Raw genomic sequence first — 19,361 nt, forward strand, 5'->3', positions numbered from 1 at the left:
ATAAGGCTATTTGCTTTATATATTGTATTAAGGAAAAAAAAGTATAATTGTGCACTCCAGTTAAATTTGCCATTTAATGCAGTGCACAGCTTGTCTGGTTAATCCATTTATTTTTACAGCAATTACCCAACTCTTGAAATCACAATGTGCATTAGTAGATTGGTCCACTGAAACTCCCTGTTCATGAGCCAGCATATATTTAGGGCAGGAGGTCACGGGTTCCAGACCCTGTCTATCTGAAAACCTAGGATAGCAAATATCTAAATATCCATCTTTTTTATGTGATATTATCTATTTATATATCTTTTTATACATATCCTAAATTGTTACACGCAAACAATTCTCACCTTGATCATTGTGGAAATGAATCAGAACAGAGTGTATTGTGGTTTTGTACGTTGTAATTTTCTTTATTTATTAATTTACTGGCAACATTAAAAAAATTATTTTCTTTTAAGTATTACCTTTTTTAGTTTTGGTCGGGTTAATATGAAATATTGCATGTTAATATTATGTAGACATCTATTTAGCCAGCAGGTGTAGCTCTAGACTCCTTTTTACATGTGCAGGATTGTATCACTCATAGTTATGCTGAAAGAAGCCAGTTTACTGAAGCCAGTTTACTAATCTAAAACTATAGTGCTCTGTGAATCTAAAATATTGACCCCAAACTATTTTAGTTTTCATTTAATCTGCCCCAAACTCTCTCACTCACTAGTTTATCAAAGCAAACTCTAATTGCTCTCAGTGCTCTATTTTTAAACTGTTCAAACTGTCTACTTACTAGACATGTAAGCTTTGTTTCATTCCGAATTGAAATTCAGACGAATTTCTTTAAATTCGAACATTCGTATGCATCCGAATTTCCGAATGGCAACAATAATGAATTCCAACGCATCTGAATTTTTTGATAAAAAAAAATGCCCTCAACAGAATGAGTAAGGGGTAGTTGTTACCCCTACGTATTCAACAAATAAACAGTAAAATAGTAAATAAACACAACACAGTTTTTGAAAAGTCCTGTATTCATAACTAGGGCTGCAACCACTAATCGACATAATCGATTATAATCGATTATTGAAAAAGTTGTCAACTTTTTCAATCATCGATTAATCGGCTTTTGATTAGTTGCTCCTGTCCACAGCTCCACACACGTTGCGCGCCGCACCTCCTCCCCACCTCACGCTCGCCGCTGCCAGACCCGCTCGCATTCCACGCACCCCCCCAAAAAAAAGTCCCTCGTTGTAAATCTATCATCAAACACATTGTGTAGCAATGTAGATCCTCGTCAATCACGATACCTGCTGCTCACTGACTCGACGAAAGAGAAAGCAAACAAAGGGGTGGAGCAAGTCCATTGACAGTACAAATTGCTCAGCCTCTTTGTTTACATTTTGGAGCAGAGCTTACACTTGCGGCTGGAGTTTATCAGGTGTGGGCGTGGTGGCAGGGATTTTATTCTTTCATTGAGTCGGTGAGCAGAGGGCATTGTGATTGACAAGGATCTACATCGACTGATGGATGGGAAACAAAAAATTTGGATCGATACGGATTCCAAATAATGAACCAAATCGAATTTGGATCTGAAATACCCCCCAAAAAATGAATTGATCCGGAGCAAAACAAATTTCTTGAGCCTTTACATGTCTGATACTTACCAGTACAGAAAGTGGTAACAATTTTAAAGGTCCAACTCTAGCCAAAGGTTTTTTGTTTGTTTTAGGCAATGTGGGCAAGGAATAGATACTCCTTTGAGTTTTTATTTGTGGTCTCCTCATTAGGTTGAATTTCCTTACTTCTGGCCAGATCAGGAAGCAATGTGAAATGTTTCCAGTCGGGAAGCAGGCTGCAACAAAACACCTTTTTCAGTACAATGGGGAAGGGTTAGAACCATTGTCAAGCTATGGTTACTGTACGTTTTCCTGTCCCAATGACAACGACTTCATTTGTTTCTTGCATGTTGTCAAGGGACAAGAAGTGAGGTGAAAGTGGGATCAAACACAGCAGTGAAAAAATTGCTACTTTATTTCCAAATGAGGAAGCCAAAAGTCAGGCAACTGAAACACGCTGAGGATGCAGGGGTCCTTTACAGCTCTCCACAAGCACTTGTGATTGACTCTGCTACTAACTGGAATGGATCCTTACAGGTGCAGTCAAGGATTTGATAACTTATTCTGCAGCATGCCTTGGTTCTCCTGAACAGCTGTGTCAGCATAAGTACGTTACAAGAATGCATGATGTATTTATATGCTCCTCACTTGCATTTTGCCTAAGAGGAAACCAGCATTATCAGACAATGCCTGCATGTTGTTCTGTGTACTGTGAAATGAACCTAGTTCCTAGAAAAGTATGCATACTTTAAATATACACATGATTATAGTAAAGAGCTCTGCAGTTTTATCTCTTGCTATTGTGAACAGCTTTATACAAGTCTATCCAACAGGATCACTCAGGGATTTTAGTGATTCTTTTGTCAACACAAAGGGACATATATGTAATGCATTGAATGTCCTTATCTAAACTTTGTGATATCTTGCTTGCACTTCAACTATCATTTAGGTGGCATCACCCATTGATATATAACAAATCTTTGCACTTTGTTTGAATTAGTAACTTTACTTATGAATGCCTTGACTACTGGATTTGCAGAGGGACTGTAGTTGAATAACAATTTGTCCACAGGCATTCAGTCTTTGCCAACATTGATGTGATTTTTTTGTTACTTTTTGTTTAATTGCTTTAATATGGGTTTACAATTCCCTTACTCTTAACGGGAATTCTGTGAAAGCGCGAATGCACATTTATGATTTAAATTTTTTTTAAAAACCCGTAATAATAGGCAAACCTTTTTTTGGGACAGTTGTCAATAAATAATACAGTTTTTGGAAATATTTTTGACTAGATAGTGGATACCCAAAGATTTTATTAGTCTTTCTGTTATACAGCAATATAAAAGGGCAGTAAATGAATGTGGGCAACCCCTGAAAAATGTAATCAGTTAATTGGTTTAAAATTAAGTTGGAAACTTGTACAAAAGTCAGTGAACTTCTACTTTGAAGATTGTTGAATGCAGCAGTTAAATTTAAGGATACTACCATAATTATTCATATTTATATTCACCCCATAGTTACTAAAAAGACAGGTTTAAAAGAACAGAAAGAATCCATCATGATGGAGAGCACCAGTATTCCTTCCTGAAATTACTTGCACTTTTCTTTCATCTCGACTGTTTCCATGCTTAATTATGCCTCTTTTATTTAAACACCCAAACAGTCTATAGCCATTAGCTTTGTTTTCTTTATCAATAGCCAGGCAGCATTTGAAGCCAAGGAACTCAAGCTTACTATCTGTCATCTGCACAAGAGAGAGGGGAACCGGGCCAGAATTATCAATGCACTTGAAATGGGATTGTCATTAATACCTTTTGTAATGCAGCTACGCTATTCAAAGGCAGCCAACCCTGTCTGTGGATAAAAACAGGCACCTGATTAAACTGGAACGAAGGTTAATTATATTAAGGGAGCAATGCTGTTGGTATGTTGTTGAAGCTGGCCGATATCAGGTAGCATTAAAGTCTACATATTTTATTTGAAATAATCTTGCTCTCACTTCTGACAGTTGCCCCTCTGCAGTTTTGTAGTTATCGTGGCTAATGCAGATTATGTGACCCTGGTTTCAGTTTTGCATCATAGTCCATGGGTTTAGCTACAGCTGGGTCTTGTTACATATGAGATAAGGCAAACTGTTAAACTTAGTGTGTCTGGCATTCACACACAGGCTTGCCACGAAATAATGGCACTTACCCAAATGTTATTCCATGTTGGATAGACCTATTTGCATATATACCTATTTAAATATTATCTAAAAATATCTATCCTTATATAAATATTTGCAGGGCTGGTGTTGGGGGAAAGGGGGACTTGGCAATTCCCCAGAATCCCCACAGTCTACGGGGGTCCGGTCACATTAGTAAACATAATGGCAGGTGTGGAATTCTCTGTGTTCCATCACCCCCTAGTAGATGCAGCAATTGAGTTCTACAGGCTGAGGAGGGAATGGAAGCCTGGTAAATATGAAGGCTTGGATTACATTTATCAAGTTTATCAAGGTAACTGATGTAGTGCATAAAGTGTATTGTGGTGAAAGATGGGGTGTGGAAAGTGTATTGGGGTGAGTGTTGGAAGTGTGCTGAGTGTATTGGGGTAAAAGGTGGATTGTGGAGTAAGTTGACCACTTTTTCAAAATCTGGGGGACACCCTACTGACCCCAAGCACTTTATACACCCGCATTTCAGTATAAATTTAAAGATGAAATTCAAGAATTTTAAAAACTTTCCCTTGCAGTGGGGCTAACGTTCATTGCAAAGGTTAAGTGCTCATTTTGCTCTAGGGGACGGAATAAAGAAAATATTATCACCTGATCCTCAATCTTACCAAGCTACTAGACCAGTCCCCACAGCTTATTCTCCCTTGGGCTCTGGTGGTCTAAAGACTGTTGATGTCATCACCTGTAATGCAGGACCATTAACTTGCCGACCACCACAGGACTGAGGATCACGTGAGTATATCTTCTTTATTCCATCCCATAGGGAAAAACGAGGCACATAACTCTTGCAGTGTGGGGGTAGTCCCAATATGTAAACATTGGCAATACCCATTAGGGAAATCTTCCTGGCTTTACAGTTAAAAATCAAAACTGGGGCACCCTGGAACAGAAACAAGAAACTGCACTGAATGCTGGGTATGGCAAGATTTTGCCAAACAGTGGGAGTGGCTTTAAAAAGGATGATCAAACAGAACCTGTGTCTATTCACTGTATACGCTGCACATACATGCCACAGTTCTTGTACCCAGAAAAAAACGACTAATTACTGTAACACAAGTGACAGTCTCACATATACACATAAACCTCAGGACTAAAAAAAATGTAACTCTTCCATTACATTTGATTTTCTGCACACAAAAAAAATCTATTACTTTGTCTTAGCCTATACCTTGAAGCAGAATTTCATTAAAACCAGCAACTACTGCGACAATGAACACTTGGATCAGCACAATGTTATGTACAACATAATGTATAGAGTTTTGTATTAAAGGATGGGGGGAAAAGGGCCACAGAGGCCCTGTAAAAGGAATTATATGACTGGTTGCCACTGACAACACATGCTTTTTTCCTTCCTTCTGGGGTCACATAATACACAGAAATTAAAGGGGAGACAAATTCCTTCTTCAAGTAAAATTGCCTCCTCCTCCCATTACAATTCCCCCAGTGTAAATCGCCCCCAGCATAAATCCTCCTTCCCTAAAATGTACTAAGTGCTCTGCATCTCCCCGGCCAGCTCTTAGCAACCTGGGATGCTTTGGCTAACATCCAGCCAAGCTCCTGGTAACCAGTGATGAGACTGGTTGCCAGGAGCTTGGCGGGACACCAGCAAGAGCATCGCAGGTTGCTAAGAGCTGGGCGGAGAGATGTGTATGACCCTCTGGCAGGATAGGGGGCATCAGGCACACTGCAAACCAGAGGCGTAACTAGAACCTTCAGGGCCCCGGTGCAAGAAACCCTGAAGGGCCCCCCTAAAATTTTAGTGCCGGTGTTCTGTCGAGAAAACAGAAACAGGAACCATACCGCACTCCTTACCGGGATTGATTAACGTGGAAACCGGCATTTATTTACAAAGTATTTGTGTGTAATGATTAATTGTGACCGTTAATGATATGCCGTCCATGGACCGCCAGTGCTGCAAACATTGACCCAAAGAGATGCTGCCAGAGGCAACATCCTCAGGCTGCTTCATTATGGGGACGGCCCTGCCTCCGAAATATATAACAGGGTGCAGATAATGTGGTACATTATACAGCTTTAGAACAAGTGAACAGAACAAAATATATGAGGAATTACCCATGTAAGCATATAATGTCCATGGGCAAGGAAAAAAATGGTCTAGGGTAAAAATAAAGAAATACATAGCTTAGTAGAAATGCCAGTGTAGAATTGTTCTGTTGTGTTCTCCCTTTTCTTCAGCCTACATGCCACAAGCCTTACCTCCTCTATTGATGCATGAAGGGATAGTGGTCTCTTCGTAACCACATGTAATCTTATCACATATGATTACATGAGTTGTGCCAGCGTTCCGCCGGTTTTAAATGCAACTGCTGTCACCCGATCATTAACTTGATTGAGTAGCAGCTGCCGCTTCTAAACAGCAGATTAGGGATTCCTGCTGCAAAAAATCACAAGTTCCTGCAGCAGAAATCCCTAATTGCACCTAAAATATAGGTGTGAATGAGGGCTAAATGCCTAAAATGCTTTAATGTCCATAATCTGGGCATAGGTGCACAGGAGGGACTCTTTGGAGAGGCTATTTAATGCTCCACATACAATAAATACATATTTGGCTTCTTATTAAAAAAAAAGATTTTGATGGGGTTATATTTATTTATGGACTCTATAGGAATTGTTTAAATACATGTATATGTAAATGTAGTAATAAAGTTAATTGATATAATCTTACCAATGTGTTTTAATGTGTTATAATCCTTGACCCCATACATCTTGAATAGGAATATGTCTATCTATATACCTGCACCTTACATTTTTATGCTGTACTACTGCATAGTGACTAGGCCTCACTGATCCTCCATCTGTCGACTCAGACAATTTACTCTGTATATTGCTTATCACAATAATATATGTTTATCTGTGATTAAAATGCTCAGCATCATCATTGAGATGTTAAATGTCTTTGTGGTCCTTTTGGCTAAACAGTGATCAGCAAGATACAAATCCTGGTCATTATGTGACCAATTCAAAAGCATCAGTTACTAACTGTCAGCACAGAGTGAAGGAAACATTTTTTTTCCCCCTGTAAAAGGTAATTGTTGATTGATTGCAAAGAAAATCTTTGCATGCAATACCTAATATGTATACTACCCATTTATTAAAGGAATGCTTCATTCTGCTGTAATATGTTTACATGTATCCTATAAATGGGGGCCCTGACTTTGTAAAAGTACAATATTCTGTTAAAATGAATTTCCCTCTAAAACAAATACTTTTTGCTGTAAAATCATTAATGACAATTTTATTTTACAATCTTAAAGTGACATTAAACCATCAGATTTTTTAACATAAAACAATAGTGTAATGTGTGCCTTACTGTAATCCATGGTAGTTTCCCTTCTCTTTGCTGCTCTTCCTTTTAAATCCTCGTGTCTTCTCATGCTTGGGGAGAACTTCCCTTTGCAGCTGAGTGCCTCTTCCTGTAGGGCTGGCTCAGGTTGCAAACGTACACACAGACACCATGTAACCATTCCAGACAAGGCAGTCTGCTGCAAAACAGAAGTTCTGCCCAGCATGAGAACAGATACAGATTTAAAAGGAAGAGCAGCAAAGAGAAGGGAAACAACCATGGATTACAGTAAGGCACACATTACAGTATTGTTTATGTTTAAAAATCTGAGGGTTTAATGTCACTTTAATGTTCCAATACGAACCAAGTTTTACTAAAAGGTTATAAACAGTTTACTTTTTTGACTTCCTGGAAGCCCTCCTAAAAATGTTGCTCCACAGGTTTAGGATTTGCATGATTTTCCCAGCATTTGGTTGATGCCAGTATCTTATGTATATTATGTAGTTTGTTATGTTTTCTAGTTACAAACCAAATTAAACTTCCTTGTAGTTTGGTCTGCACACACCTGTTAAAGACAGTCTTTCATACTGATAGGTCTTTCTCAGACTGTGTTTGAAGAGCAAGCAAAATAAATGTTTACCTTTCTGAAATATTCTTTTGTTAGATTTCCCGTAGGACAAAACATAACATAGGCTGTATTGTTATATAAAGCCAGCAAAACCCAACCATATAAATACCGCTTACGTAAAAATGTTTTCTTTAGCGGAAGAACACTGCATTGCTTATTTAAACCAAATGATAAAAAACAGATTGGTAACAAGACTTTAGGGGTGATGTGAAAGAGGACTTCTTTATATGATTTACATTTTTTATGATGATGGAAGTATGTAGCAGGTTTGCTGCTTCTTTGTTGGGTGGAGTTTATCTGGTAAGTGGGGCTACTCTGTCCCTAGTAGTAAGGGTCTTGGAACTTGTCTAAAGGAATGTAAGTCAGTGAGAAACAGTGGCAGTAGTGTGGTAACAGCTAGACTTATGGTTGGAGTAAGTGTGAGGGTGGACTGCTTCAGAGTGGGAGAATGACCAATGAGCAGGTTAAAGAGGCCTGCTTTAGCTTCCTAACAGGACTGGCAAGTATTGTTTTGTTAATAAATAAGCCCTAAGGGATCTAGAAATGACCTTTCTCAAACTCCCTGAAATTGGCATGGTGTGGTATTATTTGCCCTCCTGCCCAACCATACAGTATCTAAAACTATGTGAGCTTCATGAGAAATTGGATTTGACCACAATCCTTACTGTTAGTTCTCATGCCTTACTGTGTTCTGCTTAGCATATCCCATTGCAGGGTGATTTTCATTCTCCTTATAGTTACATAGTTGTGTTCTGCCAATCATATCCCATCGCATGGTTGTGCTTAATATAGAGTTGTTGTGTTACATTCTGAACACATTCAATGAAGTAGATCAGAAATGTGTTAGAGGTGTTGTGGGCTGTCTATGTTTGAGCTTCCTGATTAGGAGCCTGTGGAATATTTCTGGGCAATCAGCTAGACAGTGGAAGTTCCCAGTAAGACCTCCTTTGTTCTGCATTATATTACCACCAATGGTTTAGCAGATGATTTTGCCCAAATCAACTATGGCATGCACCAATAACCCAGTTGACGTTGTGTCCACAGTTCTGTCAAGCAACAATTATTATGAAGTCATCTGTCCACTATCCGATCCTCTGCAATGGAAAACAAGTGTGTCCTTATACTATTTTTTCTCATTTAATTTATCCAGGAAAATCAAGCAAACTTGCAGATTAATTATCATCCTTATTTCGTATTGAGGTCATCAAGGGTCTTGCCTGATCAAACTTCCCTCTATTTTGTCTTCACACAAAGGGCTCTCTGTATGCAATTATGTGAAAGAAGACATCCATTTGGATTGATATGCTCCATTATGTACCCCATGATTAACTTTCAAGCGTGAAGTGCCCTGTGTGTTTCCCCCTTTACAAAAATGTCCTTTAATATATGTCAAATAGAAAAGATGAATGGTGCCATTAAAATAGAATCTACAGGTATGAAGATAAACATAACTTGTTACTATTTGTATCATGTATTTCTTAAAATGTTTCATATACAAATCTGATTGTTCAAGTTATTAGACCCATATGTCCCACAGTGCTTTGCATGACAGCAAGATTATCAATTGAGCCTGTCAGTTCTGTACATGGTTTTCTATTTTCATCTAGAATATTCATGTCCAAACAATGTGGGGGTGATTTACTAACCTAAACACACGCACGCACTAGGTGCGTGTGATTTTTACACAGCAAAACGTATTTATCAACCAAAAAGTCTCTAAAAGCATATTTCCACTAATGCCATATATGGAAAAATCATATATAATGCTGCTTCACAGTTTAGACAAAAATGGTTTGCTCATGCATTTACATTTCTGCATTCATCAACGCAAGCAACACAACATAGAGCTAATTTACACAAGATCACCTTGCAAATTCATGCAGGGCTTTGCACAACACACCTGCTGGGTGTGTACACACTACAAAGGTGTTTAGATTCCACCCATAGATCATGCTGGGAGGGAACACACTACAGAGGTGTATACATGTTCGTGGTGTGTTTATAAGGTTAGTAAATCAACCCCTATGTGTCATAAGAATATTCGATTATACCTGATCAACTCAGACCATATTCTAAGCTTGCCATAATAACCCTGGTGCACTTAACTACCCATAAACATTATTTTGTTCTAACCGCAGGAGCTTTTACTTCTTTCAAAGATTATTTGCATGTTCTGAATACACACACACTGAAACATGTTATTCATATTGTTTGACAACATATAGGATAGAACATAGCACCAGGCTTTTCTACATAGACACCACTCATGGTTAAAGTGTATCCAAAGCCAGAACTTTGTATTTTCATTTTTAATTGTTTCACCCTCTCAGTCTATCTACAGTAATGGGAATTTCAAGATTTTACCAATGTGACCATAACACCGTAGTATAGGACATATAAGTCTAGAGGATTTTTCCTAACTTTTTAGTAAATTCCACTATTCTGACTCAGATTGTTGTATTAGCGATTTATCCCTTGCTGAGACCTCTATGCCTGGCCTGTATAAGCAGATATAATCACTGCGGACAATCTTTATCAGATAGCTAAACTCACCAAATACCTTTTCCATCCACAAAGGTGCATTATTCTGTACATCAGGTTACAGCAGACAACAGGATACAGCAGTTGAATGAATTGGCGGTATTTAAGGTGGTCAAAGATGATAATGTGTCCAAGCATGCAATGCAGATTAACATGTGGTCCTGTTACAAGCAGCCATGACACAGGAAATAACTATTGAAGAAGAAGGGCGGAGCATTACACACAAGGGAAATACATGCTCTCTGCCGTGACAGGGGAGGGACTGGATTCCCCCCTCCCTGCTCCGATCCTCCAGCGCTGACTGGCGGAACAGACGGGGAGGGGGCGGGTACAGCTGGCTCTGCCTCTAGATAGGCAGAGCCAGCTGTCAGTCACGCAGCTGGGTGGATCCCGGCATAATTGTCGGGATACGCTTCAGCTGCGGCGTCTCAGCTACAGCTCGCGGTATACTGAGCCTAGGGTGACAGGAGGACGCTAATTTGTGTCCTCCCGTTACCCTAAGGAGAACTATGGGGAAAAGCCTTAATCCCAAACTCCTTTAATATTAGCTGTTGAGATGTTTTGTATCACACTGAGTGTACAGGTATTGAATACATTTGGCAAAAATCACTAGTGTTGCTTTACATATCTTACATAGTGGGACCTTTATATTTTCATATGCACCTGTAGGGCCCCATGTAAAACAAAACCTCATCTTGTCTTACAGTTGTATTGGACCTGTCTATAATGGCGATCCATTTCTATAACTTTTTTTTTATCACTGCCTAGCTATGATATCATCAATGAATAATTACTTTCTCTTTGCATATACAGTTATCTACTTTATATGTATGTTTGTCTGCTGAAAAGTGAGGACTTTAGGGCATGTACTGCATAAATTGAGTAAGGTATTTGCGTAAAAGGACAAGACAGCTGGTGTTCCCACAGAGGAGAAAATTATCTGCTGAGGGGGGTAGAACATTCAATTCAACAGTGTTCCTAGTGTGTAGTGTCCTTGCAAAGTAGCAAAAAATGGCTCTGGAAAGGTCAGTCTGAAATATGAAACTTGACAAATTATTGACTCTACCACATAAAGCAAATACAGCATATTTTAGTATTTTTTAGCTCCTATTTAATTAAAAAAAAAATTAAAAACAAAAACAGTGTGTCCTGTATTTTAATTCAGAGCACTATGTTTTTGTGAAAAGCATTAAACAGAAAAAGATACTCAAATGCTTTGAAAGACTGTTAACCACTCCAGCTAATTTCAGCCTCAGTGAGCAGAAGTTATTAAGCCCACAGGCATCATCAAATGATAGCAGGGATCCTTGGCCAAATGCTTTAAGTTAAAAAAAGTTTATTGACAAAGTTAACTTTTTCATGTGTTATCACTACTGTTCCTCCAAAATCAAGATGGCAGCAGGGTTCAGCAAATAAACCTGAATACTTGGCCAATATGAACTTTCTTGTTGAGGGCTATGGTTGTTAAAAGGATGCATTATCCAAAATCCCTCATAGGTTTATGGCCAGTTTAAAGTTAGACTAAAAAAAAAAAAACCTTTAATTGTATGTATAGCTGAAGCACTGTCTGGTTTTTTTTAGAAGATTGTATAGAAGAGTTAAAGGGGAACTAAACCTCTGCTATCCTTTACAGCTGAGGAAGGTGCCATCTTAACCTTGATGCTGCACATGTGGTCAGCTATGACACCAGCTATATGAGGACTTGAAAGTTCACTTGAGAGCTGACATAAGCATGTTGGCATCTGTGACAGTTATCACCAGAAGCATGCCTTGAATGTTAGTTTTTGGAAACACTTAAATGGGTTTAGTTCACTGTGTCAACCTGTCAGGTTGTTATTCTCCATCTTTGTCCCACTGGAAGGATTTCCCGTTATTTCCTGTTCCGATGAGAGGAAATCTACCAAAAGTGAGGGGAATGCTTATCTTTTCCAGAACATTTGTCTCCATTGGATGATTACCCCTCACTTTCTGCTCTGGTGACTAGTTTAACATTCCAAAGTGCCCCTCACTTTCTGCCTCTGTGATAAAGGCCACCAAGAAAAAAGAGAGGTCAATCGCACTAGCAGGGATACTGACAGCAATAACAATATCACAGACAACATAACCAGGCTTATCCTGCCTCCAACCAGATGCTTGATCTGACCTTCAGGAGACTGAATAGGGCTACCCTAGGTGACAAAAACAAGCACTTCAAACGATAAGAAGCACTCATAATCAATCACAAATATTTTAATGTGGCAAATCACATGAGAATCGGCAGGGAGTCCTGATGTTGCACTCAATAGGCAAATCTCTCCCTGCCCACCATTCTTGGGGAGACATCTATTCATCTATGGTTAGCCAAAAGTCCATTAACCGCCTCCAAAACACGGCTGGTCGGGAGCTTCCTGGATCTGAGCGGGCATATTTAAATGTCCCGTCAGCCACGCCCACTCAGGCACAAGCGGGAAAATGCCAAAATAAAAAAAAAAGGCAGTTATGCCTGTTTACATACAAGCGATCCGCCTGCTATAGAGCTCTATAGGTTCCAGTGGCGTAACAATCGCCATAGCGACCCAGGCGGCCGCTATGGGGCCCGGGCACAGGGGGGCCTGGCCAGGGCCGCCTGGGTCGCTATGGCATGTGGGGGTGCTGGCTGTCACAGACACAGCTCAGCAGCGGCCACTGCACATATCTCATGAACGTGCAGCAGCTCCTACATGCTGCTGTCACTCAATGGGAGAGGAGGATCCCGACAAAATTACCGGGATCGATTCTCAGCACAGAGCTTAGCCCCGCCCACAGTATATTACATTGCATTATAAGCTTATGGTGCATTTTTGATTACAGGAGTACATTGTAGAATGCATCATTAGGAAGCTAAAAATGCAAAAAAAGGTGTACCCCATAATTATCCTTTAAAGGAAATCTGTGGAAAGAAAAATACAGGTCCTCCCAAAGTTCACCTCTCCTTCTGAAAATGCCAATTGCCCGACTGCCATGGTGACCTTCTGGCTTAAATGCCTTGTAAATCACTGAAATGAAACAAAATGTATGTCAGGATTGCTGACTTTAGTTACTGCATGCTTGCTCCAGGTTTTTGACTCAGAAAGTATTGAAACCACAGGCAGCCGACAACTAACATGTTTAAAAAGAGGTCAACCATGACAGCCCGTGTATTTCTCTCATGGCACACTTTGAAATATTATCTCCAATTACATATATGCATCAGCCCTTTTAAAATCAAGACATAAAACAGTGCAGTGAATTTTATTGACTGATGTATGTCTTTCAGTGATTTTAGATAATGCATAAACACACATATACAAGCCATACAGCTGATAGGTCGAGTAAGCCCTCAGAATACCCTGAGGCAGTGGTTTATGCCTTTGAACATTGATCATTTACATCTAACATAAAGGCTTTGTTGTGTATGACATCACAGGCTATTTAAAAGAAAACTTTATCCCCAAACACAACCAAAAATATGTTGAGTTTGGTTATCAGAATTAGAAATAATTAAAATGTTCCCAGCAGGGTCACCTACACTTAAAATTTTTGCTGGTTGACAGGAATTGGCCAAAATTTTAACATTGTTTGGACAGCTTTAGGAGCAAAGGCTCTCTCTAAGTTGCCACTTACACAGGCCTAGGAAATCTTTTCCCACCCTGGTGATAGTGTTGGCTCCTACCAATTGGTCACTTAAGCACCCAGTATGGCATCTTGGTTAAAAGTTATTTTTGATGTAACTTGTACAATGTTAAATGCTTGCTCCTACTTATTTTTGTTATTGTTTTTAATTTCTGGAGCAACCACTAAGATTAAAATCTATTTTATTTAGCCTTACATAATCTCTGTGCTTAACCGTTCCGATGAGATTTTAGCCATCCAGAAAGGATATTTGTTAAGAATTAGCCTGCTTTTATGGACTTGCATTGTGGGAAGACGTAGTAAAGTGCAATCATTGTGTAGCACTGGAAATCAGCAAACAGAGCCTACGGATGGCTGTTCCCATGTCCACATATAATTACAAGTTATTTAAAGAAAGACATATTTAAAAAAAAACTATTCATACATATTGATACAATTTTTTATTTACACATATCTTGAAAATCATTTAAAAGGCTATACATTCCTCTTAACCTGTTCGCTGCCAGCACAATATGCCATACGGTGTTGACTACTGGTCCCAGTAAACAGGCTCCCTTCGGCTATAATCTGTTTACCTGTGTAAAGCCAACTGAAGCCCTCAGGGGCAGGGCCCTCCTTACCATCTTGTCTTGAATTGTATTGTAACTGTAATGTCTTCCTTATATTGTAAAGCGCTGCGCAAACTGTTGGCGCTATATAAATACTATGTAATAATAATAATAATAATAATACTTCAGGGGGCTTAGAAAAAAAGGATAAAATGTACTTTAATTGAAAAAACAGTTATCCTTTAGGCTCCATTTACACCTAGGCGACACCTATTAAACACATTTTAGGTGCATATTTTTTTGCGTGCGTTTTACGTGCTTATGTTAAAGTGGACCTATACCCATATCTTTAAAATAACATCTTTATAATAACAACAAACGCCCCTTTAGAAATGTTTAGATGACAATCTACAAACACATACTGTACTTCTAAATAATTGCAGACTTTGTATTCTTTGCATAACTTATTTCTCTTTTCTTCCCCAGTCTTCTGGCAGTGGCCATGTTTACTCAGGGCAGATTACTAGCTCTCCTTTCACTTCCTGGATTTCTAGCACATGTGACTAGGACATGTGGCCATGCACATCATCTCAGGGTAGGAAAATGCCTTTCCCTGAGCTCTCCTGAGATTACAGATGAGATTTCCCGCCAATGCTCTGCTGATGTAACCTTCCCAGGATGCAACGCTTGGGCACAATTACATTATTTGTGCCAAAGTGAACCAGGAATTGTGAAAAAGTAAATTGTAAGTAAAATAAAAATATGCTTGGCAAAGCCATGCACACTGGGATTGTCTTGTCATGAGCAGATGGAGAATGGTGTGAATGGAGACTTAAAGTGACATTAAACCCTCAGATTTTTTAACATAAAACCATACTGTAATGTGTGCCTTACTGTAATCCATGGTTGTTTCCCTTCTCTTTGCTGCTCTTCCTTTTGGCTGCAGGCTGCATACAAGTCTTCTTGGTGAAATGTACAAAACAAGTGGCGGCTTCCCGCTGTACATTTAGCTCTGCTAAATGTAGAAACCAACTACTCGCCCAGCACCCGGAACTGCATGTCCCGGGCGTCAAGAGATAGGAATTCCACATCCCTGCTGCCTCTCTACTCCCTGCTGCCCCAAGGCCGGGCCTTGGTTGGCCTTGTGGGAAATCTGGCCCTGTTAATGACATGTGGAAGGGATCTGGATATCCATCCAAAACAAGGACATAAGCGCTACCCCTCTCTTGCCTTCCACTGCCATTGCTATCTTGCTGCTTTTCTCTGCCTAATGTGACTCTATCAGCGAAGGGTCTCTTGTAAAGGATTGCATACTCGCTTGAAGAATAGGCTCTACACATACTTTTCTGGTGGTCTGCTATCTTACTTAAAGTGGGCCTTTATCCCCTTTGACTAAAAATCACATCAGTATGCAACTCTGTATGCTACTATGAAATCATCTTACATTCATTGGCTAAACAAACATATTTTTATTTTACTTACAATTTATTTTTTCCCACTTTCTGGTCCACTTTGGCACAAAAAATGTAATCATGCCCAAGCGTTGCATCCTGGGGAGGTTACATCAGCAGACCATTGCTAAAAAATCTCATCTGTAATCTCGTGAGAGCTCAGGGAAAGGCATTTTCCTCCCCTGAGATGATGTTCATGGTCCCATGTCCTAGTCACATGTGCCAGAGTTCCAGGAAGTAAATATAGATCTAGTAGCCTGCCCTTAGTTAAAACAGCCACTGTCAGAAGACTGGAAAAGAAAAGAAAATAAGGTATGCAAAAAATAAAAAGCTTGCAATTATCTAGAAGAATATGTTTGTAGATTGTCATGACTAAACATTTCTAAAGGTGCCTTTGTTGTTATTTTGAAGATATAGGTAAAGTTCCTCTTTAACACCACTTCTTTGCTTCTCCAAAGCAACTTTCATGTGTATGGGATACTTTCTTCCTTGCCTCACACTGTGCTTTCTTCAGCTGGCTGAAATGTCACTACAGGACATATGAGCCGGCTGCAGGAACCACAGCCTGTGGTTGGGGAAACAGGCATTCGGCCCATCTGATTGGTAGAATGCCTGCAGCAACTGGGGAGCAGTGAAGAGGGGATGTTTCAACACAGAGTTCAACAAATGATCCATCTAATTCAATACAAATGGGACTCTGCGCTGCCAGGTCACTGTAAGTGAGAGATGAGACCAATATGCTTTCATATAGCCAGTTTCATCATGCAGAGAATGCCGAGGGGGAAGATCAATGTCAGTGAAAAAAATGTATGACTCAATGGTTGATTTACTAAATGCAAATAGGCTGCTGTTGAAATTGCAACAGAATGTTTTCCCAGCTTCGTGAATGAGGTGAAGCTCTGCAGACTTCCATCATCCAAACACATGCAAGCAAAAATACAGTTTCTTCCTTACTCATGATTGAGTATTCTTTGCAAAGTGCATTTTCACCACATTCACTAAGGGAATATAACCAATATTCAAAAAAGGTTCAAGATGCCAACCTGGGAACTACAGACCAGTCAATCTAACATCAATAGTATGCAAACTGTTAGGGGGAATGATAAAGGACTATATAGTGGATTTTGTTCATGGCAATGGTATAATAAGTGATAGTCAGCACGTATTTATGAAGGACCGTTCTGGTCAGACCAACCTACTGACATTCTACGTAGAGGTGAGTAGAGGGAAGCTGAAATCTGTGGGCATAGATGAAATGGTGTGTACATGGATAGAGAACAGGCTACAGGAACGTGTCCAGAGTGTATTGATAAATGGCTCTTTTTCAGATTGGTCTAAGGTTCGAGAGTTGCATGCCCCAGAGTTCTGTGCCAGGCCCCATACTGTTTAACCTGTTTATTAATGATATTGAGCAAGGTGTTAATAGCCATGTTTCTGTGTTTGCAGATGATACAAAATCAGGAGGGCAATAGACTCAGACTTAGACATTATAATAGGGCTGGCACTGATTAAAATTTTCGTGTTCGATTAATCAAATTTTTTAAAATCGGTTAATCTATTAATTTCGATTAATTATAATGCACATACAGATCAAACTACATTGGCCTATACACATACAGCACAGCAATGAAGTAATAAAATGAACTAGGATCACACTAATCCAGCACGTTATTATTCTGAGTTGCCCCACTCAAGTGGCGGCCATATTGAGTGGGGCACGTGAGATTAATAACGTGCTGGATTAGTGTGATCCCAGTTTATTTTATTCCTTCATTGCTGTGCTGTATGTGTATAGGCCAATGCTGAACCAGGATTTCCCCTCCTGGTCTAGTGAGGCATTGGGGATGTAGCCAGGGTATTACCGGTTCCCGCTGGGAAAGCTACATCACCAGTGCCTTCCAGGGAGATCTAGTTTCTAAACTGCAAGAACCTGTGAGATTATGGGGAAAACAAAGATGACTTTAATGTTGTGTGGTGCATGTGTGAGATCAGGCATATGATGTTTGTCTCTTATCTCTTGTATTCACTAATCCCCCCCCATGATTGGATGAGATCTCACAATAAGTATTGCTAACCTTATTGCTTTTAAATAATAGTTTGCAATAACGTAGTCAGGTCTATTGAAGGGACAGGTAGGTGTGTGTGTGTGTGCCAGGACCTTACTGTGACCAATAAAATTGGTATTGCAACCCCTGAGGTTGAAAACCTCACAAATGGTCCATCTTTAATGTCTACAGAATATAAAAAAAGATTCCATGTAAAGTCACCCCATCAGACAGGCTCCTCTCAAAATGCTGTTATTGGAGCTATGGAAAATTCCATACTCACAGTACTGTGAGCCGATGGGGTAACCAAAATGTTCCAAAAAATTTATTTTGCAAACAATCAATATAGAAATCAATAGCTCCGTCGGCTAACGAAGGGAAGGGGGGAGGAGTCCAGTGACGTCACGGACATCAATGTCACCGGACTCCACTCAATTGTTAGCCGACGGAGCCACTTGGGGAAGGGGGGAGACGTCGATGTTCGTGACGTCACCGGATCTCCGACAGAACTTCCGGAAGACCCGGAAGACGGCGGAGAGGTGAGTACCGATCAAAAGAATTTTAATCGATCAAAAAAATTCACGATTAATCGAGGAATTAATCGTTAATTTCCGCAGCCCTACATTATAACATTAGAGGATGACCGGAATAAAATAGGGGAATGTGCAACTATATGGCACATGAGGTTTAATGTTGAAAAATGTAAAGTTATGCATTTTGGGGTTAAAAATAGGCAGGTGCTATACATATTAATGGGAACTCCACTAGGGAAACCAGAAATGGGAAAAGATTTGGGGGTAATAGTGGACCACAGATTGTATAATAGCTTGCAATGCCAGGCTGCGGCAAACAAAGGAAGCAGAGTACTGTCATGCATTAAAAAGGGAATGTTGTGTAGAAAGAAAGCAATAATTTTGTCACTTTATCACTGGATTGGCCTCATCTGGAGTATGCGGTTCAGTTTTGGTCACCAATCCACAGAAAGGATGTCCTTGAGCTAGAGAGAGTCCAGAGAAGGACAACTAAACTAATCAAGGTGCTGAAGAAAGCTATCAGGCCCCATTCACACTGAGCGACATGAAAAGCGCGCGATTTTGAGCGTTATTGCGCGACGAGCGATATTGAGCGACTTGTCACGCGACATCACGCAACTTTTTCCTATTGGGCTGTATGCAATCAGGAGCAATATCGCTGGAAATCGCTCCAAAAAAGGGTCATGTAGGAGCGACAAGCTACCAGCGACGATCTACAAGCGATATTGAGCGATATTGAGCGACGAGATGTGAACAGCTCCATTGAAATGGATTGGAGAAGCTACATAGAGCGATATCGCATGGAAATATGAGCGATATCGCTGCAAAAATCGCTCGATAAATCGCTCAGTGTAAA

Source organism: Nanorana parkeri, unplaced genomic scaffold, assembly GCF_000935625.1.
Source record: "Nanorana parkeri isolate BGI_ZX_2015 unplaced genomic scaffold, ASM93562v1 scaffold1277, whole genome shotgun sequence".
Lineage (NCBI taxonomy): Eukaryota > Metazoa > Chordata > Amphibia > Anura > Dicroglossidae > Nanorana > Nanorana parkeri.